Genomic DNA, 25,679 nt, shown 5'->3' on the forward strand with positions numbered 1-25,679 from the left:
GGTAGTGTTGTGAAATACTTCAACACACTGGATCGCAGATTTAGACCCCCTGCACTCTTACTCCTTAAAAACCAAAGAAATGAAGATATGTAGCAATCACATTGCAACAGGGCTGACAGTGACTTAATGCTTATACTAGTGGACTTCTGGTACCTTTAGGGTACGGTGTTCCCTGAAGGGCTCTCAAACCCCGCATTTCAGATGCCTAGCTGTTTCGCTGATGTGTTGCACCTCAGAATCACTTTTAAACCTTACCTCTGGTATCTTTAATCCCTATTGCTCAACGCATGGTGAAAGTATTGCATAAATGTGTCTGAAAATGAGCAATGGGCACCTGAGAGACTCATTTGCCTGTTTCACAAATGATCATATTTGACTAGAGATTCTGTTTGGGATTCAGTTGTGCATTCTGACAGCAATCGCTTTCAAAAAACGATACATTCTGGATGAGGTCAAGGTGCAGGAACACTGTATTTAGGATGTGTTTGCACTTATTCTGTGTCTCTAGCTTCAACACAGCGATATATGTATATGCTCACTGATTTTTTGGTACATGCCCAGGGCAATAATCATTATGAGGATTTATTTCCTGATGTGCTAGGGGTAGTGTGAAATACTTCAACACACTGGATCGCAGGTTTAAACCGCCTGCACTCTTACTCCTTAAAAACCAACAAATGCAGATATGTAGCAATCATATTGTAGCTGACACTCATTTGCCTGTTTCACAAATGATCATATTTTACTAGAGATTCTGTTTGGGATCCGGATGTGCATTCTGACAGCAATCTCCTTATCGCGGCTTTGCCCTTCTTGCCTCTTTGGACAATATCTCCATCTTGTGGTCGTTATTGGTAATGTCTAGACAACATCTCCATCTTGTGGTCGTTGTTGGTAATGTCTTCTTATGCCCTTTTTTATTTTAATTCTCTATTAGTTGATTCTAGAATCTCTACAATGGAGATGAAAACATCAGTTTTATAGCAGACAATATGACATTATTTATAGTCCAATTAGAAACTTATTACCCTGTTTTTAACATAATAACAAATTAAAATTGATTAAAACTAAGTTTGGAACACCAGGGAACATAACAAATGATTTTTAGGAAAACCATGAAGTTCTCTGTGTCCAATGCCTGCAAGGGGAGAAAGCTAGAATCCTTAGATTTTTTCAAAATTTGAAAATAAACATCATATAACAACAGCTTTCATTCCTAGGAGTGAAAAATAACCATTTTTGAAGACATAGTAGTTTCTAAAACACTACAATAAAGTTAAAAACATCAGTTTTATATTACATTATTTTTAGTGAAATTAGTCATTTTTTGCACTATTTTTAATAAAATATCTAATTAAAAGTGATTAAAATTAAGTTTGGAACAACAAGGAACACAAAAAAAAAGATTTTTAGGAAAACCATGAGGTCCTCTGTGCCCGATGCCTGCAAGGGGAGAAAGCTAGAATCCTAAAAAAAAGTTATCAATTCTAGAGCCTAAGAGGAAAACAAGACAAATGTATATCTCCAAATAATTTTATGTGCTTCAGAAGAGCCCAGGAAAGTTTTTTGCATACATGAAACCACGCCCGTTTGCACATAAGCAGACATGGTTGCACACACTACTGCATGAAAGCACACGTGCATGCGAAGTCATCCTGTTGAGCATTTGAAAAGCCGCACCACGCCGCACTTGAAATAGCTCTTACATTAGTGGTAGACGCAGGAATCGCCTTTTTATTTACGCTCTTACCAACGCGATGGAAAGCAAAACAAAGCAAAGCAGAGCAAAACAAAACGAACAAACGAAAACCCTCACGTCCTGCACTTGCATATAACGCCGTTACGTGCCCAAGCGGTATTGTACGTCATCCTAGCACTGCACCCCGGGGCGTAAGGTATATGGGAACGAGCACACGCCACGAATCGTCTCGAATCACTCCCTACAGCTGTAAGGCGCCTTGAAGCGTGCACCCCCAACATTCTTCTTTGCGCATCTGTGAAAGGTAAACTCTTGAGCAAACTCTGAACCAGCTCTAAGGAAACTAATCTGATTAGACGTTACTTTTACTCATCTTTTTACTCTCAGTGCTGGATTGCTCAAACTCCAGCTAGGGTTAGGTTTAACATTCCCACGCTACTTAGACACTTTGTTTACGCTCAGTGCTGGATTTTGGGAACTTCAGGACGAGTGGGAATTTTCTCCTATCTGTCCATTCTGTTTTGTTTTGGAGACTCTTGGCTGCCTATGTTGTACAGTGCAGCGTGAAGGAAACATTTTCCAAAACTGTGTCAGCTCAAAAGTTGTAAGAAAACCTCTCCAGCTGCTTTAACTCTCTTCATTTTTGTCATTTAATGTGACAATCGATGTATAACTGGAGCCTCACATATGCAAATGGTGAGACTCCAGTTCGACACCCAGTTCGACACCACTTTACAGTATATGACAAAAGCATGGCAGACTGTGCCGGACCAGCTGGTAAGTTCCGCTTATTTTGACCATATTAAACATTGGAAATCTTCCCACTTGCATTTGTGACACTTGATTTTGGCTCCACCTAAGACACTCTTAAATCTTCAAACACTTTTCTCTTCTCCCGCAACACTCTTGTCTGTCGGCACTGTGTGGCAGCGTTGCAGGACAACCCATCTCACCACGGAAAGGAACCTAACAGCTTTGGTAAGAGAGGAGAAAAGGACATGGCCCGTACGGGGCTCAAACCCGCGACCTTGGCGTTATTAGCACCACGCTCTAACCAACTGAGCTAACCGGCCTCGTGACAGTGCCCCTCTCTGTGCTGCAAAAAATCGAACTCAGGGAATTTCTTTTGTCCTTTGAATAGAAAGCCGTGTAATTCAGTGTACGGGCTTTCTCATGCAGTTTCATGGTTTCACAGCATTATTCAGCTGATTTTAAATGTACCTAAAGGAGAAACATTATTGAAGACCATCAATTACCAAGAGCTTTTGTCAAAGGTTTTGGTGGTCATTTTTAATGACCACAGAGCACTATGACCTCGGTTTTACATCTCATCCAAAAGACAGCGCCCTTTTACAACACAGCTTCTCCGTCACTATATTGGGAGATTGGGACCCGCACAGACCTCAGGGTGAGCGCCTCCCCACTGGCCCCATTAACACCACTTCCAGCTGGAAGCTTTGTTTTTCCCTGTAGCTCACCCTCATCCAGGTACTGACCTGGCTCACACCTGCTTAGCTTCAGTGGGCTTTCAGTTGCGAGTTGCAAAAGTTGGGATGCAAGTGATGGAGCCGTTCGCTGCAAAAGCCACTGCATTGGCCAGGAATCGAAACCAAGCCTCCTGCGTGGCAGGCGAGAGTTCTAACAATGAACCACCAATGCTCAATGCCTGTACCTTCAAAAAAGACGCTTTTTTGGTGCTGTGTGCAAAAAGCGTCGACATCTACTTCCAGCTGCAAAATGCCATCCGTGGACGCTGTGAATTTATTTATTTAGACACCGCTCAGAATCCCCTGTAAGATTCTCCTTCAATTCCGTTTTGCAGTGCTTTAGCTCTTTCAAAAGGCTTTGCTTTGCTAGTCACAATCCAAGGCTTGTGACAGCATTTGAAAACACTTGCCACTGCGTTGGCCGGGAATCGAACCCGGGTCAACTGCTTGGAAGGTAGCTATGCTCACCACTATACCACCAACACATGCCCGGGGGAGCCCTCCAGGACACCACCAGAGAATGCTCACGATTTCAGAAGCTGTCTCCGGGACGTGCTGGTTCCACACATCCTGAATAAATCATGTTATTGTTAGTTGCTGTAGCTAGACGTTCAAATGAGTTTCATGGCCAGATGAACTGTTTCCTCAAGTGGTATAGTATTGCAGTAAGACAGCACGATGCCTGCAAGACTATGTCACGCTAAACGCCACAGATTGTGTTTGTCCGATCGTGTCAGTCGTCCTGCAGCCACGGGAAGTGGGACACAAACATGCTGCAATGCTTTCAAGACATTAGGATTTGTTTGTGCAACATCCGAGAAGAGTACTTGTGGCTTGAATGTGACTGAGCAAGGTGTTTAAAGACAGAGACTGAAAACTGTTAAAGGATGAGTCAAAGTAACGTCTAATCGGATTAGTTTCCTTAGAGCTGGTTCAGAGTTTGCTCAAGAGTTTACCTTTCACAGATGCGCAAAGAAGAATGTTGGGGGTGCACGCTTCAAGGCGCCTTACAGCTGTAGGGAGTGATTTCAGACGATTCGTGGCGTGTGCTCATTCCCATATACCGTACGCCCCGGGGTGCAGTGCTAGGATGACGTACAATACCGCTTGGGCACGTAACGGCGTTATATGCAAGTGCGGGACGTGAGGGTTTTGCGTTTGTTCGTTTTGTTTTGCTCTGCTTTGCTTTGTTTTGCTTTCCATCGCGTTGGTAAGAGCATAAATAAAAAGGCGATTCCTGTGTCGACCACTAATGTAAGAGCTATTTCAAGTGCGCCGTGGTGCGGCTTTTCAAATGCTTAACAGGATGATTTTGCATGCACGCGTGCTTTCATGCAGTCGTGTGTGCAACCATGTCTGCTTACGTGCAAACGGGCGTGGTTTCATGTATGCAAAAAACTTTCCTGGGCTCTTCTGAAGCACATAAAACTATTTGGAGATATACATTTGTCTTATTTTCCTCTTAGGCTCTAGAATTGATAACTTTTTTTTCATTTTTGGCATTTTTCATCATTTTCCAGAAAGTGGTTGCAAGCCCAATATCATGCGAAGAAACTTCAGGATTCGGGGATCAGTCAATGGATTTTCTTCAAAGTTGGATTTTTGCACTCTGTGGACCAAGAGATGTTGTTCTATAATGTTTTTTTTTTTTTTCAAATTTAAAAATATCATTTTTTCATGGAGCTTTGAATGGGATGGATTCACCCTCCTTTAGCCAGGACAGAGCTCCAGGAGCCTGGGTAGGATTCTAGCTTTCTCCCCTTGCAGGCACCTGGCACAGAAGACATCATTTTTTTCCTTAAAATCTTTTTTTTTGTGTTCCTTGTTGCTCCAAACTTAATTTTAATCACTTTTAATTAGAGATTTTATTAAAAATAGTGCAATAAATGACTAATTTCACAAAAATTAATGTAATATAAAACGGATGTTTTCAACTTTATTGTAGTGTTTTAGAAACTAATATGTCTTCAAAAATGGTTGTTTTTCACTCCTATGAATGAAAACTGTTGTTATATGATGTTTTTTGTTTCAAATTTTAAATGATCATTTTTTCATGGAGCTTTGAAGGGGATGGATTCACCCTCCTTTAGCCAGGACAGAGCTCCAGGAGCCTGGGTAGGATTCTAGCTTTCTCCCCTTGCAGGCACCTGGCACAGAAGACATCATTTTTTTCCTTAAAATCTTTTTTTTTGTGTTCCTTGTTGCTCCAAACTTAATTCTATTCACTTTTAATTAGAGATTATATTAAAAATAGTGCAATAAATGACTAATTTCACTAAAAATACTAAAAGTAATATAAAACTGATGTTTTTAACTTTATTGTAGTGTTTTAGAAACTAAAATGTCTTCAAAAATGGTTATTTTTCACTCCTAGGAATGAAAGCTGTTGTTATATGATGTTTATTTTCAAATTTTGAAAAAGCAAAGAATTCTAGCTTTCTCCCCTTGCAGGCATCGGACACAGAGAACCTCATGGTTTTCCTAAAATCATTTGTTATGTTCCCTGGTGTTCCAAACTTAGTTTTAATCAAGTTTAATTTGTTATGTTACAAACAGGGTAATAAAGTCTTAATTGGACTATAACTAATGTCATATTGTCTGCTACAAAACTGATATTTTCAGCTCTATTGTAGAGATTCTAGAATCAACTAATAAAGAATTGAAATAAAAAAAGGGCATAAGAAGACATTACCAACAACGACCACATGATGGAGATATTGTCTAGACATTACCAACAACGACCACAAGATGGAGATATTGTCTAGACATTACCAACAACGACCACAAGATGGAGATATTTTCCAAAGAGGCAAGAGGGGCAAAGCTGCGATAAGGTAAAATCATTTTTTGAAAGAGATTGTTGTCAGAATGCACATCCGTATCCCAAACAGAATCTCTAGTAAAATATGCTCATTTGTGAAATAGGCAAATGAGTGTCAGCTACAATATGATTGCTACATATCTGCATTTGTTGGTATTTAAGGAGTAAGAGTGCAGGTTTTAACCTGCGATCCAGTGTGTTGAAGAATTTCACAACACTACCTCTAGCACATATGGAAATAAATCCTCATAATGATTATTGCCCTGGGCATGTACCAAAAAATCAGTGAGCATATATATATATATCACTGGGTTGAAGCTAGAAACACAGAATAACTGCAAACACATCCTAAATACAGTGTTCCAGCACCTTTGACCTCATCCAGAACGTATCATTTCTTGAAAGGGATTGCTGTCCGAATGCACATCTGAATCCCAAACAGAATCTCTAGTAAAATACGATCATTTGTGAAACAGGCAAATGACTGTCTCAGGGGCCCATTTCTCATTGTCAGACACATGTATGCAATGCTTTCACTGTGCATTGAGCAATAGGGATCAAAAACACCGCAGGTAAGGTTAGAAGTCATGTTCTATGATCATTTCTTTCAGCATTAGGGACTAAATATACTAAACGTATGATGCTAAAATGTTATTTTTACATATATTAATGTAATGAATGATTGCTTATGCTTTATAAACAAATCTAATTATAATAAAAGCTTAAGTTTTGTATTTATCTTGTACCATAGAACATGATTTTCTTTGTATTTCAAGCCCACAAAGTGTCCAAATGATGCACCTTTGACCTCATCCAGAACGTATCATTTCTTGAAAGGGATTGCTGTCCGAATGCACATCTGAATCCCAAACAGAATCTCTAGTAAAATACGATCATTTGTGAAACAGGCAAATGACTGTCTCAGGGGCCCATTTCTCATTGTCAGACACATGTATGCAATGCTTTCACTGTGCATTGAGCAATAGGGATCAAAAACAGAATGGAAACAGACGAGGATGGGATTTGAACCCATGCGTGCAAAGCACAATAGATTAGCAATCCATCACCTTAACCACTCGGCCACCTCGTCGACAAAACTGGGCTGTCCCAACTGGGTTGGCGCGCTCCAGATGATCTTTTTCTTTTTTTTCCCTCGTACTCGAGGGTCATTTTCCTGTTCCACATGCGATTTCAATATTTTCCTTGGGAGATGTCAAGCCAGCAAGCCACTGCTGTGGTTCAGTGGCCAGCGTGGAGTTCAGTGGCCCTGTTGTACACAGAAAGCACATTGAGCTCCTTGGACATGAAAAGTTCCAGATAAAAGCCATTTGTCATCCTTTCTCTTGGTGTCGATGTTGCTATTGTATGTAAAGGTGGCAACTTGCTCAGCGAGCAGGCGGAGCACACACCGAATGCAGATGTGTCTGAGTGGTGTGTCCAAGTGGCTGCAAAAGGACAGCACTCCCGGGGCGCTGTGGCTTAGTTGGTTAAAGCGCCTGTCTAGTAAACAGGAGGCCCTGGGTCTGAATCCCAGTGGATAACCGCCTACGGCTAGACTTAATTAAATGCAAGTATTCATTTCCTGTCTTTAACACGACTTGTTTTTCTTAAAATGGATGCAACTTGCAAAACATGAAATACAAACCTTGCTAATCAGCGCTAGCAGCTGGCAAAAAAAAAGAAGTCAGCAATGTTTTTTTTCTTTAACCTTAACCCTGCTAATGGAGAAGAGTTAAACGACCGAGTCTATGCAGCTTAAACGGTGCGCACGTCGGGATCTTAGCTGAAAGGGTGGTAAATCACGCTCACCCCAGTCCTTAATCTTTTAAAGAGGATACAAAATTGAACCTAGTCGCCACATCACATACATCCTGTTCAATGATAAAAAGGTAACATCTATCCTCGCTCCAGAGTAAATCTCACGTTGAGGGCATATTTTTTTTCACTTTACCGTGAATCGGGCTCGGCTGCACAGAGGAGAGAGCAGAGCAATGAGGTCACGGGGACAGGGGAGTCACACGCTGGCTGTTTGAACACGCGGAAGATCACTGAGGGATCCACAGTATATGGACCCTCCGTGCGCAATCAGTCCGCACTCCGGACTCTGAATCCTGCCATCCGAGTTAAGATCTCGGCAGAACCTGAAGCGCAGTTCCTTCTTAAAACGTAATCTGGTGAGCATTTCTAGAATCGTACTTGTATAGATGCAGCCTTTAATGTGTTGCTAGGTTAAAATTGATGACTTCTTGTATTTCAGTAGGCAACTGCCCTCTTGATTTCAGATTGAATTTCTTTATTACAGGGGCGCTTTTATGATGACAGAGTCATGTTCAGGTACTTTGCTTGATGGAGGAAGCTCATTTCGGACTCTGTGATCTGCTCACCTGGAAAGGTCTGCTGTACTACTACAAGAGAGAAGTAGAGTCTGGAAGAAGGGACAATTTTATGATGCTTTGGAAGGTAGTTTTTTTTTTCTTTGAAATCGAAATGAATCAGAATATCAGAGCAAAAGACAAACTCTTGGTTTGGTTTAAAGAGATATGGTTTTAAAACAGACAAAATGTAGAAAACAGGTGTTTCTCACTTCTGGAAAAGAATGGACCGGGGTATTTTACTAGTTGCAGTGCTGAGCTCACCGGCTTGCAGTCCTGCAGTGTTGCACCAGGGTCAGTGGTGCAATGGATAACACGTTTGACTACGGATCAGGAGATTGTAGGTTCGACTTCCGCCTGGCTCGGGTCGTTTTTAAACGCATCAGGCTACTCCCTAAGTAGCCTGTGCTACTTACTGTATTGTAATCGTACCCAGTAAGAGATTTCCTTCATGTAAATGAACTGCACTTGACAGCTTTAGAAAAACACCTGGGCTCAGTACGGTGCTGAGAGCTAATCGTTGCTGTTGTTCTAATTAGCACGCACTGCATCGGCTATGAACCCGAACTTTTCAATTATTCCGATCAGTAAGTCAACACGTAGTCCACATGAAAGGTAGAAATATTCTCTTGTCTGTCTCTTGTTTGTATAGAACTGAATGTCCCTGACAATGTACTGTTAGTTTTAATTGAAGAACGGCATTTGTGTTCAAATATACCAGACAAGTTTATGTAACTGCTCATGCGACACTCAGTTGTAATTAGTCAAGAAATAAAGTCGAACAACAGCTGCGGGTTTGATTCTGAACGTATGAGATTGCAGCGTCTTTTACTTCCATTGACAAATGATAGAGATTCGAAGAGAGATCCTTCAGACCAGCAAGCAAACCCACGGCTATTTCGGTTTTCTATCTAGGCAACGTTGGTGTCTGCAATAGCATACATGAAAGCGTGATGCAATTTCTGTGGCTACATTTGTTGCACGTCATGCACAGTAAGAGTGTTTCTAACACCAAATAAAAAGTCAACAATTAGCGATCACGCCTTCTCAGTTAACCCACTGAAACCCTTGCTGTTAACAGTTCTTTAATGCGTGCTTTACGAGCACCTACATATCGTGTCGGTTCTTTCAGCTTTATTCATTAGGTTTTCAAAGGCATAAGTAGAGCACCAGAGGTGCGAACGCAGAATGTATGGTAATCTGAAGAACTGCTTTCCATGGCAGCGGGTCCAAGCGATTTAACGTTTTTATAGTACCGGGAAAGGAGAAGCGGCACTTTGCCTTTGCCGCGCAGGCACAAGGCGACGTGCGGCAGACGCAGGAGTCGGCAAGTTCTGAACCTGCGCGGGGAGTCCCTAACGCATTTCGAATCCATCGCCTTAACCACTCGGCCATGACAAAAGCGAGCTCGCTGCCGCCGCATTCCTCCTATAATCTAACACGGAGTGCGAGGTGGCTGCGGAAACCTTTTTAAAGTCGCTCTCCGTTAAAAAAAAAAAACCTTTCACAAGATTCGTGCCGGCAGACAGACACGCCTCAGAGGGTTTAAGGCTGGCTTCACGTTCAAATGATAAAGTCCCCCAGTCCGGATGTCAAAATGCAACTTTGGCAGACAGAAAAAACAGCAACAAACCACAAATGTGGAAAAGGATTTTACAAGCTGCACCACACTGCACTTTCAAAAGCATTTACATTCGTGTTAGACGCAGGAATTGCCTTTGATTTGCGCGCTTACGAACGCCATGGAAAACGAAACAAAACCAAAGCCCTCAGCTCCTGCACTTGATTATAATGCCGTTACGTGTCGAAGCAGGAATTTACGTCATCCTACCACTGCAACACGGGGAATAGAGGGAAATGAGCACAATCTACGAATTGTCTCTAAACAGTCCCTACAGTTGTAAGACGCCTGGAAGCGTGCACCCCCATCATTAATCTTTGCGCATCTGTGCAAGGTAAACTCTGGAGCAGTCTCTGAAACGGCTCAAAGGAAACACGTGATTGATTCCATGTGCATCTGGGGTTCATTTCTTATTTACATTTAATTCAAGGGAAAGGCTTGGGTCAGTTTCAGACGGCCTCCAACAGCGAGATTCAAGCGCCCCACCTTCAGCCCAATCTGCGCCGCCAGAACGCCAACGGCTCCTCTGGTCTCTGGGGTGCGGTTGTGACCCTGTAACCTAAAGTGTTGGTGGCAGACAAATGGAGACTAACAGGTGATGTCCTAGGACATGACTACATTGTGACACTCGGTGGGGATGGTGACCATTGCTTGGAAAAGAGTGCGAGGCCCCTTTAGAAAAACATTTTGTTAACAGGCATTCTGCCTCAGCCTAAACACCTATAGCTTGCAAAGCGCATGCTATTAGACAGGCACCTCTGCAAGACCTTAAGAGTCTCTTAAACTAGTGATAGTAAGGTGTTCCCAATGGGCGATGTTTGGCTTTCAAATCATCTGTCTGTGGAAGCGCCGAGATGCAGCTGTTTAAGGCTTAGAAGCAGCTGACTGTTTCACTAGCTAGCTGATTACTGTCAGTCAGGGAGCTCAGAGGTGAAAAGCCTGTCTGAGAGACAATTCGCCGTTGTTCAGTTCAATATGTTCCGTACCAGCTCGGCGCACCTGAGATCATCTTGGTAGCCGTGTAGCTCAGATGAGTGAGAGCGTGTCTGTGTGTACCACCGTGATTGGATGCCGGTCCTTCTCAGGTCACAGTAAACCTTCTGCTGCCTAACTTTCCTAATTTTGGGGATCCCTTTGTAAAAGCAAAGGAAAAAAAAACTGGCTCTTCATCAGCATGATCGACCCACCCAGTGTGCCCCTGTGGCTTAATGGATAAGGCACTGGCTTCCTAAGCCAGGGTTTGTGGGTTTGAGTCCCATCTGGGGTGCTTCTGTCCCATTTTGAGCGTACAAATGTCCTTGTGATTTGCAAAGCTGCAACCCCACCTTACTCAGTGAGCGTCTCTGCTTTTCTCTCACATACAGTTGGGAGAAAAACTTTTGTAAACAGCCCTTCGGAATGATGTGGATTTCTGCATGAATGGCTCCTAACATGTGATCTTATCTTTATCTAAGTCATAATAATTAATAAAGAGAGTGTGATTTAACAAACAACACACGCCCAACATTTGACATTGCTGTTTCTTTATTGACCAAATGGTTTAAAAAATCAAGGTCATTGATGGAAAAAGTACGTGAACCCTTATATTAAGGAGCTAGTGGAACCTCCTTTATGACAAAAACCTCAACCCCCACTTTCTGTAGCGGCTGGTCAGACCTGAGCAGCGGTTAGGAGGTATTTTGGCCTATTCCTCTATGAAAAACTGTTTCAGTTCATGTATATTTTTGGGATGTCTTGCACTGAACGGCCTGCTTCAGATCACGCCACAGCACTTCAATGGGATTGGGGTCAGGACTCTTACTTGGCCATCCCAAAATACGGAATTTCTTTTGTTTCAGCCACTCTGTTGTTGATGTACTCCTTTGTTTTTGTCATGCTGCATGACCCAGCGTCTTTCGAGTTTTAGATCACAGGCAGACACCCTGACATTCTGCTGTAGATTTTCCTGATACATCTTGGAATTCATCGGTCCCTCGATGATTGCAAGCCGTACAGCCTCCGCCATCCTTCCCAGGTGGGATGAGGTTTTGGAGTTGGTATGCAGTGTTTTGTTATCTCCAAACATAACGCTGTGCACATTTACCAACAAGTTCAACTTTTGTCACGTCTGTCCACAGAACATTGTTCCAGGAGTTGCTGTGGAACATCCATGTGGTCTTTAGCAAACTTGAGAGGGGCAGTGGTGGTTTTTTTGGGGGGGAGAGCAGTGGTTTCCTCCATGGTGACCTCGCATGATCACCACTCCTGTTCAGATTTCTTCTTATGGTGGACTCATGAACACAGACGTAAGACAAAGTCAACCACCTGTTCGCTAGATCCCATCCCCACTCAGCTAGTCAAAGATTCCCTCGAAGGACTGGCAGGACCTATAATTAGTATGATGAATGCATCGCTTGCGTCAGGCGTTGTACCTGATCAATTTAAGGTAGCGGTTGTTAGACCACTCCTTAAGAAGTCAAATTTGGATCCACAAGTTCTTAACAACTACAGGCCTGTCTCAAAGGTCCCATTTCAATCTAAAAGTCTTGGGAGAATAGTTGTTGCCCAACGTCAATCGTATCTGGATTCAAATAATATACTTGAGAAATTTCAGTCTGGTTTCTGAAACTGCATTAACAAGAGTCGTAAATGATATTCTCTTAGCTACTGATGCGGGGAATGCAACAGTGCTTGTGCTTCTAGATCTTAGAGCTGCCTTTGACATGGTTGACCTCTCTGTTTTGTTACACAGGCTTGAGTTTGAGGTTGGCTTATCTGGAACCGTCCTTCAGTGGTTTACTTCACATTTTACTCATCGTTTTCATTATGTTCAAATATCTAATAATTGTACTGCTTCATCAATGTCACCAGTTCAATTTGGGGTACCAGAAGATCAGTGCTGGGACCAATATTGCTCTCTCTCTCAACATGCTGCTGCTAGGTAGGATAATATGAAAAAATAATATGAACTTTCATTCATATGCTGATGACACTCAAATAAACATTTTGTTTACACCAAACGACAACTCTTCTATTATCAGTTTAGTTAAATGCATTAAGGAAGGAAATACTTGGATGTGTGAAAACTTTTTGTTACTCAACTCTGAGAAAAATGAGGATCTGTTGATCGGAGGCAACAATACTGATAGGACTACTATAACTTCAGCACTTAACTCAGAGGATTTAAACATTTGCCTCAAAGAGACAGCACGTAACCTAGGCGGCATATTAAACACAAGGCTCTTAACAACTTGCATTGTTAAGTGCCTTGGGACAACCTTGTTGTGAAAGGCGCTATATAGAAATACATTGATTTGAATTGAATTCACAATGTAAAATGTTGTGTGTGTTGTTTGTTAAACAAGACTGTCTTTATTTATCAAAAAATAAAAGGAATTTGCTAGGAATGCAAACGTTAGGTTGCGCTTCTTCATGCTGCATCGTCGGCATGAGTGGAGCTTTTTAAACGTCTGTACTTACTGTGCCCCATAAGAAATCGTTTGTCCCCGTTCAAAAGAGATTGTGCGATGTCCTGCAGTGTTCGCAAAGCAAACCTTTGACAGTTTGAAAAGAGGAATTTATTCTGCTTCCTGTGCGTGCAGTAATTACAAAGTTGAACGTCTTTACACGATTTGCTGCAGTTTTCAGTGGGCGGGCTTTGTCAGATGGCTTGGAAAAACGCACTGTGTTTCGGCTCGGGAAACATCATGAGAAGTGTCCTGCATGTTTTCTGTGTATAGCTGTCTTTTATCGCATACAGAATTCATTCGAAATCATTGATTTCTCCAATTAACAAGGGTCCCTTAAAAGATTAGTCAAAGTAACGTCTAATCGGATTAGTTTCCTTAGAGCTGGTTCAGAGTTTGCTCAAGAGTTTACCTTTCACAGATGCGCAAAGAAGAATGTTGGGGGTGCATGCTTCAAGGTGCCTTATAGCTGTAGGGAGTGATTCGAGACGATTCGTGGCGTGTGCTCGTTCCCATATACCGTACGCCCCGGGGTGCAGTGCTAGGATGACGTACAATACCGCTTGGGCACGTAACGGCGTTATATGCAAGTGCGGGACGTGAGGGTTTTCGTTTGTTCATTTTGTTTTGCTCTGCTTTGCTTTGTTTCGTGGTCAAGAGGCGTAAGGTAAGTCGTAATCCAGGGAGAACACTGGTGGCAAACAGTCCGAGGTGAGAGGCGAGGTCCAAAGTCGAAAAGGCAGAAACGCCAGGTAGAGCTCTCAAGGAGTAGACTCAATACCAGCGGGAAGCAGGTAAAGATGGTAAAAATAGCACTGCGTACCGCACGGTGGAGTGTGTGCAGGTGGGTTAACTTGTGCGGCGGCGTTTGTTAATAATCACCCGCTGCTGGTGCTGTTTAGATTGCTTAAGAGTTGGTCTTAACTGCCTGGCGGTCATGACAAGCTCCTCTTTAAGCTGTGGTTTAGTTTTGCATTCATGTGTTTCTAGAGCAGTTATTTATGGGGGTGGGTGGGTCTTTCACAGAGGCTCAGGACAAATCCCCCGCCTGAAAGTCTAATGTGTGCGTTCAGAGAGTCACAGGTCAAGAGCCAGGCAGGAGGACAATGGACAGAAGAGCCAACGAACTAAAAATAAAAGAACAGATATGAAAAAGCCACCATCTTTTTCTTTTTGACATTTTCCGACTTTCACGCAAGCCAGGACAAAGTTGCTTGTAGCTACTTGTGGATTCAAATACTCTATCGAGTGCTTTGATGAGTTTTTGCAATTTGATTGTCGTCCTGTCAGCCTGTTTCTGTTTTTTTTTTTTCAATCTAGGGATGGAAAGTATGAGGGAAATGATGGAGCAATCAATAACCGCTCCGGAAAAATGGCAGAAAGAAATGGTCCGTCACTAAGGACATTTGTGAAGCAGAGGACTGACATCACCACAAAGGCGACACATTCTGCTGATGGTTTTGGTGAATAATGATTGAGGCTCGTTAAGAGAAAGGTAGCTGTGTCAGCATGCGTAGGCTGCAAAGGATCAAGCAAAGGTTTACTCCATGCTGAAAAGAGAAGAAAAGAAGCACAACGTTTCGACTGTGGAGCCTTCTGCGCCATCTTCTTTAGCGGTGATGATGTTTACATTGGAAAAACGGAGACATGCGTCCCTGGGTGGGCTTGAACCACCAACCTTTCGGTTAACAGCCGAACGCGCTAACCGATTGCGCCACAGAGACTGACGGCTGCTTGTGCTCCCTACATTTGCAGGTTTATGGTCAAAGAAAATAATCACTTGCGCTTCTTGCAGCCGGCAATCTTTTTCCACTGACAACCAAGAAATGGATTTCATCTTTCACAAGCTGTATGGATTTCTTCAAAAACAAGTTATTCCAGAAAGGAAATGAATTCTTGCATTAAACTGAACCAAGCTGTACATGTTTGTCTGAAATGAGACATTCGGCACAACAAGACACGGAGAGAGGCACCGCTGGTATTCAGACCCAGGATCGCCTGCTTACCAGGCAGGCATTTTAAGCCACTAGGGAACAGCGCCAGCGGAGCACCGCGCTTTTACAGACACTTGGACACATCTGCGTTCGGTGTGCACTTAACCTGCTCTCTGAGCCCGTTGCCTCCGTCCCATTTAATAGCAGAACTGACGCCAAGAGAAATGATGAGAAATGGCATTTATCGGGCACTTTTCATGTCCAAGGAGCTCAATGCCCTTGACACCTCCCCAAGGCGACAGAGCTGTGCATTCTTTGGCGACACCATTTTTTCTTTTGTTTAATTTCTATACTTATTGATAGAATAAAAACGATATGTCATGTACTGTAAGGGAAATGTCTCTTTTCATGGGGAAAGCTAGCACCAGCAAATGTTGTGTTTAGAAGAAGTGATTTAACATGACACGTGACCTAATTTACCGGAGCAAAAGCTCACCCAGCAAGCCCTGCTTTACTTCTACAGGAGAGAAGTACTGTAGAGTCTGCAAGATGTTCAGCTGGGTACCTACGTCAGCATGCCTCGGCTGCAAAGGAACAAGTAATAGGTTTATTGCATGCTGAAAAGAGAAAAACGGAAACACAGCGTTTCGACTGTGAGGTCTTCTCACACCTGAAGAAGCCTCACACCTGTAAAAGGCTCCATGGTTTTCTTTCTTCTCTTTTCAACATGGAATACACCTATTGTCTGCAAGATGTGACAATTTCATGGTGTTTTGGAAGAAAACCTTTTTTCTTTGAATTCAAAATCAATCGGAATTTCAGCACGACACATCAACACTTTTTCTGTTTTAAGGAGATGATATTTTAAACCTGATAAAAATAGTAGGAAACACAAGTTTCTTGCTGTGAAAATTTAGATGGGGAAGTGTACTACTAGTAGCAGTGTAGAGCTCTCTGTGGTGGAGTGCAAGCACGTGTTCTATGGGCCAGTGGCGTAATGGATAACGCTTCTGACTTTGGATCAGAAGATTGTAAGTTCGAGTCCTGCCTGGCTCGCGAGGCTTTTAAACCTCTCAGGTTCCTCGGTAACAGGTTGCCGTCATGTATATGAACTATAGAAAAGCATTTGCCACAACCCGTAAATTAGCACGCAAGTGCGGGCTGGTGAACACAGAACTGTATGGAGATCATCTCCAGCTCCGAGCTCAATTGCAATGAAAAAACATGCAGAAAAGAACTGGAGAGCAGCTGAATTTGTGCTCAGTAGGGTGGGGAGGACTCAGCATTGCTATTGTTCTAATTGGCATGAACTGCAGGGGATCTGAATCAGAACATGTCAGATAGTTCGATCATTGCGTCAATATGTAGGCCACGTTAATACAGAATTATTACTTTGTCTGTCTCGTCTTTGTATATAGCTGAATGTCCCTGACAATTTCATGTTAGTTTTTAAGAACGACATTGGTGCTAATATATACATATATAGCATATAAGGAAAACGTAAATGTTTAGTCCATGCTGAAAAGATAAGAAAACCGCCACAACGTTTCATCTTGGAATAAATCTTTACTTGTTGTTTTGCAGCCTACCCATTCTGACCTAACTCCTCCCTTGAAATTCCCTAACAGATAAGGGTACGTAACGGCTCATGCGATGCTCAGTTGCAATTTGTCCCAAAACAAACAAGAACAGCAGCTGAGGGTTTGAGTTTGAACATGCACTGTATTAAAGCAGCTTTTATTTCCATTGATAAATGCTAGATATTCCTACAGAGATTCTCCAGGTGAGTAAGCGATTCCTGTTTCTGTTTCTATTTCTGTTTCATATATATACATTATATATATATATGTTACATGTGTCTCTGCAATAGTATAAATGTGTTATACACTATCAGGGGCTGCTTTTTTGTGCACCTCATCTACAACAAGGGTTTTTTTTTCATTTATGTTTGTGGACCTTCACCATTTGAGGAAGTGAGTTAGATAAGAAAGTTACAGGTATGGTGAGCAATGACTGACAAAGGCACGTACTGGGTATTCCTTACAGAAGTGTAAGCAATTTGTTCTAAAAAACACCGGCTAAAGTCCAACATCGTTAGCAATCTTATTACTTAAACAGAATTAACATCAATAAACTGTAAGGTGCTGGTACATGCGAGTAGATTTGATCTTCTATTAAACAAAAATGCAATTACAGCTCTAAAAAGGTCAACCTAGACTTCTGTAACAGATCTGTTCAGGTCATCGCTGTTTCTCTGACCTTGTGAGTCTTTGGAATTTTAAAAGTGTATTTTGCTTGCCTTTCATGTGGTCTGTGTACAAGTCACTGTGGCGTATGCGGTCCTACACAGCCTTGCTATAGACGTGACGAGCCTCCGCTATGTTGCAATGGAGAACAGGTTCAGTACGGAGCTGCTGAGAAAATTCAGCTGGAAAGCTCGTTGCAGAAAAGCATCGTTATCTGTGTCCAGCGGCAAAGCGTCCATCGTGGGTGCTGAAGAATCGATTTCACAGGCTGCGGGTCCAGGCGATTTAGAGTGTTAAAGGTCCCAGCGAAAACGGAACGGCGCTGGTCCTTTTACACGCACGCACGCAACCAAATGCAAAGGACGCCGTAGTCGGCAGGATTTGAACCTGCGCGGGGAGACCCCAACAGATTTCAAGTCTATCACCTTAACCACTCGGCCACGACTACAGCGAGCGCTGCGGCCGCTGCCTTCTTGCTACAATCGAACAGGGAGTGCGAGGCGGCGGCGGCAGTGGAGGCAACTTTTTTCAAGTTCGCTCTCCGTTTAAGAAACCTTTTACGCCATACGTGCAAGCACACACACACACACACCTCAGAGGACTTAAGGGTGGCTTCAAGTTGGAATGATAAAGTCTCCCCGTTCGGACATGAAAACAGAACGTTCTTAGACAGAAAGCAATCAACAACGGAGACATGTGGACGACGATTTTAGTCACTGCACTTTGAATAGCATTTTTACTCCAGTTACAGGAGATGCACCAATGGCCCTTGACCTACGCTCTTACCAATGCCTTGAACATTCAAACAAAACAGCCCTCAAGTCCTGCGGTTTAATATAACGCTGTTACGTGTCGAGGCAGTATTTGACTCTGTCCTACCGTTGAGACACGGGGCGTATATGGAAACGAACACATGCTACGGATCGTCTCTAATCGGTCCCTACAGTTGGAAGGCTCCTTGAAGCGTGCACCCCCATCATTCATCTTTGCGCATCTGTGAAAGGTAGACTCTTGAGCAATGTTTGAGCCAGCTCTAAGGCAACTAGTGCTATTGGACAGACACCTCTGGAAGATCCTAAGAGTCTCTTAACACCACTTCCAGCAGCAAGCTTAATTGTTCGCTGGAGGTCTCCCACCCAGGTACTGACCAGGCAAAGAATCACCAGTACATTGAATGAGGAAGTTAATCCTGAAATCCAATTACATATCTCAAGGTAAGACAAATCCATAAGAACATGTCTTAGTATTACTTCGTTTACATTAGTATGGCACTGAGTTGGAGCTCCTCTTTAAGCTGTGGTTTAGTTTTGCATTCATGTGTTTCTAGAGCAGTTATTTATGGGGGTGGGTGGGTCTTTCACAGAGGCTCAGGACAAATCCCCCGCCTGAAAGTCTAATGTGTGCGTTCAGACAGTCACAGGTCAAGAGCCAGGCAGGAGGACAATGGACAGAAGAGCCAACGAACTAAAAATAAAAGAACAGATATGAAAAAGCCACCATCTTTTTCTTTTTGACATTTTCCGACTTTCATGCAAGCCAGGACAAAGTTGCTCGTAGCTACTTGTGGATTCAAATACTCTATCGAGTGCTTTGATGAGTTTTTGCAATTTGATTGTCGTCCTGTCAGCCTGTTTCTGTTTTTTTTTTTTTCAATCTAGGGATGGAAAGTATGAGGGAAATGATGGAGCAATCAATAACCGCTCCGGAAAAATGGCAGAAAGAAATGGTCCGTCACTAAGGACATTTGTGAAGCAGAGGAGTGACATCACCACAAAGGCGACACATTCTGCTGATGGTTTTGGTGAATAATGATTGAGGCGCGTTAAGAGAAAGGTAGCTGTGTCAGCATGCGTAGGCTGCAAAGGATCAAGCAAAGGTTTACTCCATGCTGAAAAGAGAAGAAAAGAAGCACAACGTTTCGACTGTGGAGCCTTCTGCGCCATCTTCTTTAGCGGTGATGATGTTTACATTGGAAAAACTGAGACATGCGTCCCTGGGTGGGCTTGAACCACCAACCTTTCGGTTAACAGCCAAACGCGCTAACCGATTGCGCCACAGAGACTGACGGCCGCTTGTGCTCCCTACATTTGCAGGTTTATGGTCAAAGAAAACAATCACTTGCGCTTCTTGCAGCCGGCAATCTTTTTCCACTGACAACCAAGAAATGGATTTCATCTTTCACAAGCTGTATGGATTTTGAAATGTATGGACGATGCCAGGTGTCCCACAACACCACAGCGCCGACACACCTTTGGTTGTCCCACATAAAAAACATAGCCATTGCAGGCGCCCAGCCGGATTGTAGAGGGCAGGTGCCTTAAGCCTCCATTTACATTGTCCGGTAGCAAGCGAACCTCGAATTTCCTTGCTCCTGTTTTTATACCGTCAACATCTCTAACCTCAGTTCCATGGTGGACGGTGCAGTACTGCTTAAGCCAGGTGTGAATGTCCTCCGTCTTTGCCAGTTCCGAGAACATAACAACATGCACCGTTTTCCTCTCTCTCTGTGTCAGAGGCTGCAAGTTGATCTTCTCAAGGGCAGGAACTTTCCCTCTTTTTGCCTCAAACACATCCACACATTGTTCAAACAGAGAATAGGTAGCAAAAACAACCTCAAATGCTTTCTGACCTGGGAGAGCGAAGATGAAATCCAAGTGCCGAGGTTCAAAGCCACGTTCCTTCTGTAACACTTTTCTGCTGAACTGCATACGATCCATGAAGAGGTCATCCAAAAGCTCAAAACGTACAGCATTCTTGCGGGATCCAAAGGTTGCCATCTCAAACTGCAAAACAAACACTGCTTCCACAAAACAAGAAAACAATCCAACTACTCTAACTACAGGCTGATCAAGGTATCTCCCCTGCCAGGTAAGCCGAGAGCCGCAGGCAATGAGCCCAGAGCTGAACGGGCCCCACTGGCTCGTTTGTAAGGCCAGGTGCATTGCCAACCACGACCGGCAGGGCAGAGGCCTTGAAGGCGGCCTGGGCTCCTGCAGCTGTCCAGCCACGCACTCTGGTTTCTCTTCATCTCGTACAAATCTTTTGCCTTTTACTAAAGATTTCCATGGAGAGGAACATGAATGAGTTCCATACAATTTTTGTGCTTCCCTGCCTTCGGGTGGGGCGCAGCTGGGCTGGACAAAGAGAGAAACTAAAACCGCTCACAATCGCTCTTATTACGGCGACTGTGGCCGTCTGCTCTGCGAGTCCTCGGTCTCCGCCTCTCTGATTGGCGCTCTTTTCTTTGGGGGGCGGGAATATGCTGTGAAATATGAAGCGTTACAGCAACGACATGCCATGAGACGATTGATAACGATTTCCATAGGATCCCCGCGGTTGCCTGGCAACCGTCAGCTTTGCGCAGTGGCAGTATCGTAGCCTGTGAGGTTTAGCCGAGGCGCGATTATTGCTAGTTGAAAACTTTTCCCAATACCCCGCTTCCGCCGGTTTGCAATACAATCGGCGAAAGCAATTTTTGACAGTCTCGTCAGAGACTGAGCAAGGTGTTTAAAGACAGATTTTGTCATGGTAACATCATGGTAGAAAGAAACAAGCTTGTTACGTCTCAACAGAAACGCTCTTTAGCTCTTTCAGCGTTATGCAGAGAACAGCGTCTGTCGAGATCACTTTTGAGTCAGCGCGAAACGCCGTGTGCTGTCAGTTTGATTTCATATTGCTCGTAGCGGCGCCCGGCTTTTGTCTGTCAAACGTTAGGTTGCGCTTCTTCATGCTGCATCGTCGGCATGAGTGGAGCTTTTTAAACGTCTGTACTTACTGCGCCCCATAAGAAATCGTTTGTCCCCGTTCAAAAGAGATTGTGCGATGCCCTGCAGCGTTCGCAAAGCAAACCTTTGACAGTTTGAAAAGAGGAATTTATTCTGCTTCCTGTGCGTGCAGTAGTTACAAAGTTGAACGTCTTTACACGATCTGCTGCAGTTTTCAGTGGGCGGGCTTTGTCAGATGGCTTGGAAAAACGCACTGTGTTTCGGCTCGGGAAACATCATGAGCAGTGTCCTGCATGTTTTCTGTGTATAGCTGTCTTTTAACGCATACAGAATTCATTCGAAATCATTGTAAGATTCTCCCTCAGTTCCGTTGTGCAGTGCTTTACCTCTTTCAAAAGGCTTCACTTTCCTAGTCACATTCCAAGGCTCATCGAACCCGGGCTGTTTCCTCCAGCGGTATAGTATTGCAGTGAGACAGCACGATGCCTGCAAGACTATGTCACACTAAACGCCACAGATTGTGTTTGTCCGTTCGTGTCAGTCGTCCTGCAGCCACGGGAAGTGGGACACAAACATGCTGCAATGCTTTCAGGACGTTAGGATTTGTTTGTGCAACATCCGAGAAGAGTACTTGTGGCTTGAATGTGAACTGTACGTGCCCGCCCCCTTTCCTCTGTAGTGCATGAGTTCCTCCCGGCATGCCCTTCGTCATTGTTCTGTCATCTTGTATTTAAAGGGTTGTATTTCTGCTGCTGAAAATAAGCAACGGTTTTCTCACAACGCCCTTTGTTCCCGACGGAGCCCTTGTCTGTCATGAAATTCTTCAAAACCTCAAGCTAGAAGAAGAAGACGACAAATATGAAGCGTTACAGCAACGACATGCCATGAGACGATTGATAACGAGTTCCATAAGATCCCCGCGGTTGCCTGGCAACCGTCAGATTTGCGCATTGGCAGTATCGTAGCCTGTGAGGTTTAGCCGAGGCGCGATTATTGCTAGTTGAAAACTTTTCCCAATACCCCGCTTCCGCCGGTTTGCAATACAATCGGCGAAAGCAATTTTTGACAGTCTCGTCAGAGCGTGACATAGTCTTGCAGGCATCGTGCTGTCTAACTGCAATACTATACCGCTGGAGGAAACAGCCCGGGTTCAATGAGCCTTGGAATGTGACTAGGAAAGTGAAGCCTTTTGAAAGAGGTAATGTCGACGCTTTTTTAACAGAGCACCAAAAAAGCGTCTTTTTTGAAGGCCTGGGTACTGAGCATTGGTGGTTCAGTGGTAGAATTCTCACTTCCCACGTGGGAGGCTCTGGTTCGATTCCCAGCCAAAGCAGTGGCTTTTGCAGCGAGCGGCTCCATCACTTGCATCCCCTTGCAACTCGCAACTGAAAACCCACTGAAGCAAAGCATTTGTTAGCCAGGTCAGTACCCGGATGAGGGTGAGCTACAGGGAAAAACAAAGTTTCCAGCTGGAAGCGGTGTTAATGGTGCCGGTGGGGGGGCGCTCAACCTGAGGTCTGTGCGGGTCCCAATGCCCCAGCATAGTGACGGAGACGCTGTGTTGTAAAAGGGCGCTGTCTCTTGGATGAGATGTAAAACCGAGGTCACAGTGCTCTGTGGTCATTAAAAATGACCACCAAAACCTTTGACAAAAGCTCTTGGTAATTGATGGTCTTCAATAATGCTTCTCCTTTAGGTACATTTTAAATCAGCTGAAAAATGCTGTGAAATGGGGGGTCACTTCACGCCAGTGTAGGATTTGGGTTACAAGAACCATGAAACTGCACGAGAAAGCCCGTACACTGAATTACACGGCTTTCTATTCAAAGGAGGGCAAAAGAAATTCCCTGAGTTCGATTTTTTGCAGCACAGAGAGGATTGCTGTCGTGAGGCTGGTTAGCTCAGTTGGTTAGAGCGTGGTGCTAATACTGCCAAGGTCGTGGGTTCGATCTCCATACAGGCCAGGTCGTTTTCTCCTCTCTTACAAAAGCTGTTAGGTTCCTTTCCGTGGTGAGATGGGTTGTCATGCAACGCTGCCACATAGTGCCGACAGACAATTAAATGACAAAAATGAAGAGAGTTAAAGCAGCTGGAAAGGTTTTCTTACAACTTTTGAGCTGACACAGTTTTGGAAAATGTTTTCTTCACGCTGCACTGTACCACATAGGCAGCCAAGAGTCTCCAAAACAAAACAGAATTGACAGTCATATAATGTCCATTAACCCCGGTTTTAAACACAGACTCATGTCTGCCATCATAAGAATATGAGTCCAATATTTTAGAATATAGTCAGAATGTCTTCTAACCTTACCTGTGGTGTCTTTAATCCCTATTGCTCAATGCATGGTGTACGTACTGCATACATGTGTCTTGAGAATGAGGAATGGGCCCCTGAGACATTTACCTGTTTCACAAATGATCGGATTTTACTAGAGATTCTGTTTGGGATTCAGATGTGCATTCGGACAGCAATTCCTTTCAAGAAATGATACGTTCTGGATGAGGTCAAAGGTGCTGGAACACTGTATTTAGGATGTGTTTGCAGTGATTGTGTCTCCTGCTTCAACGCAGTGATATATAGATGTGCTCCTGTAATTTATTGGTACATGCCCAGGGCAGTAAGTAGTCTGAGGATTTATTTCCAGAAGGCATAGAGCAGTGAAACAGTGAAGTAGTGCAGCACACTGGATCATTATATTATTAGAATCTATTCTACCTAAATTATTACATTATACACAACTTGAGCTCTCAGCACCGTACTGAGCCCAGGTGTTTTTCTAAAGCTGTCAGGTGCAGTTCATTTACATGAAGGAAATCTCTTACTGGGTACGATTACAATGCAGTAAGTAGCACAGGCTACTAAGGGAGTAGCCTGATGCGTTTAAAAACAACCAGCGCCAGGCAGGAGTCGAACCTCCAAACTCCTAATCCATCGTCAGACACATTATCCATTGCACCACTGGCCCTGGGGTGACACTGCAGGACTGTAACCCAGTGAGCTTAGCACTGCAACTAGTAAAATATTATCCCCGGTCCATTCTTTTCCAAAAGTGAGAAACACCTGTTTTCTACATTTTGTCTGTTTTAAAACCATATCTCTTTAAACCAAACCAAGAGTTTGTCTTTTGCACTGATATTCTGATTCATTTCGATTTCAAAGAAAAAAAAAACATTACCTTCCAAAGCATCATAAAATTGTCCCTTCCTCCAGACTCTACTTCTCTCTTGTAGTAGTACAGCAGACCTTTCCAGGTGATCAGATCACAGAGTCCGAAATGAGCTTCCTCCATCAAGCAAAGTACCTGAACATGACTCTGTCATCATGAAAGCGCCCCTGTAATAAAGAAATTAAATCCGAAATCAAGAGGGCAGTTGCCTACTGAAGTTCAAGAAGTCATAAATTTTAACCTAGCAACACATTAAAGGCTGCATCTATACAAGTACGATTCTAGAAATGCTCACCAGATTACGTTTTAAGAAAGAACTGCGCCTCAGGTTCCGCCGAGATCTTAACTCGGATGGCAGGATTCAGAGTCTGGAGTGTGGAATGATGGCGCACGGAGGGTCCACATACTGTGGATCCCTCAGTGATCTTCCGCGTGTTCAAACTGCCAGCGTGTGACTCCCCTGTCCCCCTGACCTCATTGCTCTGCTCTCGCCTCTCTGCAGCTGAGCCCGACTCATGGTAAAGTGGAAAAAAATATGCCCTCAACGTGAGATTTACTCTGGAGTGAGGATAGTTGTTACCTTCTTATCGTTGAAACGGATGTATGTGATGTGGCGACTAGTTTCTTCTCCATTAGCAGGCTTAAGGTTAAAGAAAAAAACATTGCTGACTTCTTTTTTTTTTGCCAGCCGCGAGCGCTGATTAGCGAGGTTTGTATTTCATGTTTTGCAAGTTGCATCCATTTTAAGAAAAACAAGTCATTCAAGACAGGAAATGAATACTTGCATTTAATTAAGTCTAGCCGTAGGCGGTTGTCTGTAAGGACCAGTTCTGTTCGAGAAGACAGAACAAAGAAGGCACCACTGGGATTCGGACCCAGGATCTCCTGTTTAAGAGACAAGCGCTTTAACCAACTAAGCCACGGCACCCCGGGAGTATTGTCCTTTTGCAGCCACTTGGACACGCCACTCAGACACATCTGCATTCGGTGTGTGCTCCGCCTGCTCGCTGAGCAAGTTGCCACCTTTACATACAATAGCAACATCGACACCAAGAGAAAGGATGACAAATGGCTTTTATCTGGAACTTTTCATGTCCAAGGAGCTCAATGTGCTTTCTGTGTACAACAGGGCCACTGAACTCCACACTGGCCACTGAACCA

The 25,679-nt window shown here is 43.7% G+C and overlaps 10 non-coding genes across 10 annotated transcripts; 4 read left to right on the forward strand and 6 right to left on the reverse strand.

Annotated features, from left to right (window-relative positions):
* Window positions 1-2,698: 2,698 nt before the first annotated feature.
* On the reverse strand, window positions 2,699-2,772 carry trnai-aau (transfer RNA isoleucine (anticodon AAU)). The gene has a single exon. It is a non-coding gene; the product is annotated as a tRNA-Ile (tRNA).
* Window positions 2,773-3,599: 827 nt separating this feature from the next.
* Window positions 3,600-3,671, reverse strand: trnag-ucc (transfer RNA glycine (anticodon UCC)). Its single transcript has one exon. It is a non-coding gene; the product is annotated as a tRNA-Gly (tRNA).
* Window positions 3,672-7,015: 3,344 nt separating this feature from the next.
* trnas-gcu (transfer RNA serine (anticodon GCU)) lies at window positions 7,016-7,097 on the reverse strand. Its single transcript has one exon. It is a non-coding gene; the product is annotated as a tRNA-Ser (tRNA).
* A 7,999-nt stretch (window positions 7,098-15,096) lies between these two features.
* trnan-guu (transfer RNA asparagine (anticodon GUU)) lies at window positions 15,097-15,170 on the reverse strand. The gene has a single exon. It is a non-coding gene; the product is annotated as a tRNA-Asn (tRNA).
* Window positions 15,171-16,363: 1,193 nt separating this feature from the next.
* Window positions 16,364-16,436, forward strand: trnaq-uug (transfer RNA glutamine (anticodon UUG)). The gene has a single exon. It is a non-coding gene; the product is annotated as a tRNA-Gln (tRNA).
* A 1,556-nt stretch (window positions 16,437-17,992) lies between these two features.
* On the reverse strand, window positions 17,993-18,074 carry trnas-uga (transfer RNA serine (anticodon UGA)). Its single transcript has one exon. It is a non-coding gene; the product is annotated as a tRNA-Ser (tRNA).
* Window positions 18,075-19,614: 1,540 nt separating this feature from the next.
* trnan-guu (transfer RNA asparagine (anticodon GUU)) lies at window positions 19,615-19,688 on the reverse strand. Its single transcript has one exon. It is a non-coding gene; the product is annotated as a tRNA-Asn (tRNA).
* Window positions 19,689-20,634: 946 nt separating this feature from the next.
* LOC138226920 (U5 spliceosomal RNA) lies at window positions 20,635-20,751 on the forward strand. The gene has a single exon (XR_011184768.1). It is a non-coding gene; the product is annotated as a U5 spliceosomal RNA (small nuclear RNA).
* Window positions 20,752-20,978: 227 nt separating this feature from the next.
* On the forward strand, window positions 20,979-21,120 carry LOC138226910 (U4 spliceosomal RNA). The gene has a single exon (XR_011184759.1). It is a non-coding gene; the product is annotated as a U4 spliceosomal RNA (small nuclear RNA).
* Window positions 21,121-22,290: 1,170 nt separating this feature from the next.
* Window positions 22,291-22,432, forward strand: LOC138226916 (U4 spliceosomal RNA). Its single transcript, XR_011184764.1, has one exon. It is a non-coding gene; the product is annotated as a U4 spliceosomal RNA (small nuclear RNA).
* Window positions 22,433-25,679: the final 3,247 nt, after the last annotated feature.

This window comes from Lepisosteus oculatus, unplaced genomic scaffold, assembly GCF_040954835.1.
Source record: "Lepisosteus oculatus isolate fLepOcu1 unplaced genomic scaffold, fLepOcu1.hap2 HAP2_SCAFFOLD_188, whole genome shotgun sequence".
Classification (NCBI taxonomy): Eukaryota; Metazoa; Chordata; class Actinopteri; order Semionotiformes; family Lepisosteidae; genus Lepisosteus; species Lepisosteus oculatus.